Raw genomic sequence first — 3574 nt, 5'->3', positions numbered from 1 at the left:
TACTTTGAAACGCTATAATATCTATACTAGACAACACTTTTCAATCTGCATCATATCGAGTTAACTAGCAATATTTATACCTTTTGACAAGAGAATTAAATCTGTACATTCTAATCTGTCTGGAGTGGCTACTCTGATGTTTCTTAAATCGGGAAGTAACATTTTTCGAAGCCTTGAATTCCACTACTGTAAATGCCTCTTCTGATTTAGAAACGGTTGATATATTATTTATGCACAATTGTTTACCTTGGTGACAAAAAGATGTTATCGTTTGATCATCCAATTCAAGCAAACGAAACTTCTTAGACCTGTCTGGCAGAAAACTACGATTGTCTTTTGATTTGGGACTGTCAGGATGTGCTTGTTGAAAGGATTATCTGCGTTATGTATGAACATATGTTGAAGGTTCTGAATGGGCTGGAGATGCTATTAAAAATGATGCATGTGGCGACGGAGCATGATAATCATGTATTCATATAACTGCTCGATCAAGTAAATGGAGGTACTGTTTGATGTGCAAGCACATCCATGATGGTTAAGTGTTGCCTCTTATGTGGAGACATTGTGAAATATGCAAATTAATTACTTTCAGCAATATTCATGGGTATACAATATTCACATATATTCATTCGTAGTATTATGAGATCTACTACGACCCAATACTTGACCACATTTGTAGACCTGTCTAAAGTGGTAGTTGACGGTTAAATCAACATCAAATCGGGATAACAGCAAATGAGAATAACATCAGATGGATTAATAAACATGTTTTAGAATAACATAAGCAAGTCGGAATGTTAAGAAACCGAAATGGCATTGACTTTTAATAGTATTTGGAGCTATTCTTATTCTTTTCCAACAGAATCAAAGATATTTTGATTTTATGTTTTTCAGATATGTAATCAAACTTTTTGTACCCATTGAATTACTGGGTTTTTGATAACTTGAAAATATCAATCTACTTTATTTTTAGCCGTTTTATTCGTTGTTTTATACGTGTGAATAAAATTATACTTCAATTAGTAAAACAGTTTTATAGAACATAAGTATACAGTACACTCCATAAGTAGTAGCGCCAACCTAAAGTTTCACGTTGTTTATTTAATAAATAAAATAAGATAGTTCAGTCGTGTTTAGCTGCCTTGGGAATTCGAATTTGATGTATTTTATATTGTTTATTTGTTTGTAATTAAGCACAAAGCTACATAATGAGCTATCTGTGCTCTGTCTACCACGGGTATCGAAACCCGGATTCTAGCGTTGTAAGTCCGTAGATATACCGCTGTGCCACTGGCAAATATTAATACTCAGTGATATTGCTCCCCAAGTCCCTACTCAACAGGGTGACGGTACCGCTATTTCAAGTGTCTATACGTATCGGTTGTAGCCTCTTCATTTGGAATTTTTCTTACAAAAAGTGTATCAATTTAATCCCACTAAGCGGCCAATTATTGGATTCATTTGCAGTTTAAACCTTTGTTTTAACCTGCTGAAGGCTCTTACCTTTAGATCGGTAGCGTAATGCCTTCCTATATTTAAAGCTCAGATATATAAATATGCTTACGTAAATATAAATCATTTATACCCTATTACTTATTACCAACTGGACTGGCGTAGGTCCATTAGGCGTTTGTCCATTCCAAGAGGATATTTTTCCTTTTGCTTGCATTCGGGTGAGCGGAACGAAAGCCCTATAAATAGCTGCAAAATCGTATTTCGGGGCTACAGCACGGGACATCCGCTGAAAATTGTACATACGTTTTTTTTTTCTAGAATGCCTACTTTCTATGCCCTATAAATAGTAGAACCAACATGAAGACACATAGTTTCTTATCTAATTACTCAGTTGAAATCATTCATTTGTATTTAGGAGCTTCAGGTATTCGGATTTGAGTGCCTCCAAACCGGTTTGGTTGTTTCAGAGCAAAGACACATTGGGCTACCTGCCATGCCCACCGTAGACTTATCGCTGTCTCTTCGGGTGATCCTTCAAACCGACTAGTAAAAATATAAATCATTTTCTTGCTATTTTTAAGCAATAAAGCGTTAAAATAGATTTTATTATAGTGTGTGTCTTCATAGAAATGATTCTTATGCTTTCTTAAATCGGTCATTATTTGAATGAATTGTTACAACAACATTATGATGGTCAATATAAGATATACACCCCCCCCCCCCCCCATACCCAGATTTTGAAAGCGTCGATAGATCTGATGGTTCTTACTAGATAAGTCGATTGGTTTATCACTTTCATCAGATCATTCGGTTCAAAGTGTCTTTTGTGCTAGGGGTGCTTGGAGGGTTATTACATGTTGCAGAATAGGTTCAACCCACTTAGGTTTAACCTCGTAATCACCGAAACGCCTCTCACGGCCATCAGATCCTTTCAGAACTCTACGTACCTAACATCATACGTGAGTTGTCTAAACAGGCCACTTAGCTGCTTTAATTACTTCAAATACATAGTACTGCCTTTACGTTTTATAAAATTTATGCTTTCAATTACAAAATACTACAAAAAAAAGTTTCGTAAGTGAGGTAGGAGTTTCCCCCTAGTAACAATAGTTGACAGTCACCATGTTTTGTATAGCATTATTCTATCAGCATAAAATATTTCTGTTTATACATAGTTAACAGTGTTAAGTACTATCAACATCACGATTTTAGGAATAGTCATGTATTTCAATTTCCCGATAACATAGGCCAGCGAATTTAAATTTCAGAAAAGTTGTTTTGGTTTTAATAACGAATTTTCCATAATTCAGTTAAGCAGATATGAAAAAGAAAAACATTTCTATCATGTAAGGATTTTTTACAAATCGGGAAGAAATAAAACTTACTTAGATCAAATTATCATTTCTTTTACCACAATGAACATTTTTATTATTATGTTTGTTAACAAAAATACAAATAAACTGAAGAAAAGGGGAGAACATTGATGTCAAACAAACATGCATCCTCATTCATCCTGATTTTGTTTGTGAAATCTACGTCTTTTAGTCTCAAAACTACGTGTTGTGGTCAATTTTTTATGTATTGCGTCTGGAGTGTCTCGTTTCAATGACCAGCAGTAATCAGCCATCATGCTGTTGTTCCACCTTCCCTTATACTTCCTCTCCATTTCCCTGATGCCTTGATGAAACCTTTCCAGACGTTTCTGTTGACATCAGATTCAGAATCAGATGAAACTGTATCAAGAGTTTCCAGTGAAGCTGGTACAGGTACATCAGGTCCATGAGCAACAGGTCTTATATCAGATTGAAGGTTCAGATAAGAAATTTTCTTTTTATTTAGAGTGTTGTAGCCTTGCACGTTACATGAGTAAAAATAATAGTCATCTCCGTGGTTTCTAGGCTCACGCCAGACCATTGGAATTCTAAAAGGGAAAGACTTTTTCTTACCTTTAGTCCATTGTCTCAACTCTTCGACACAAATGGTGCAAACTTTGCGTGGAGCCTATAATTTGTCTTGGTCCCCAAGTTTTATTCCAAAATACGCGTAATACACTTTTTTTTTTTTTTTTTTGACGAATTCTGTAATGTTTTGCCTTTGTTTCTTTACAGCAAATTTAACA

This window comes from Limulus polyphemus, unplaced genomic scaffold (genome assembly GCF_000517525.1).
Source record: "Limulus polyphemus unplaced genomic scaffold, Limulus_polyphemus-2.1.2 Scaffold3190, whole genome shotgun sequence".
Lineage (NCBI taxonomy): Eukaryota > Metazoa > Arthropoda > Merostomata > Xiphosura > Limulidae > Limulus > Limulus polyphemus.
The sequence above is the reverse complement of the archived record's forward strand: the minus strand, read 5'-3'. Positions refer to the sequence as shown.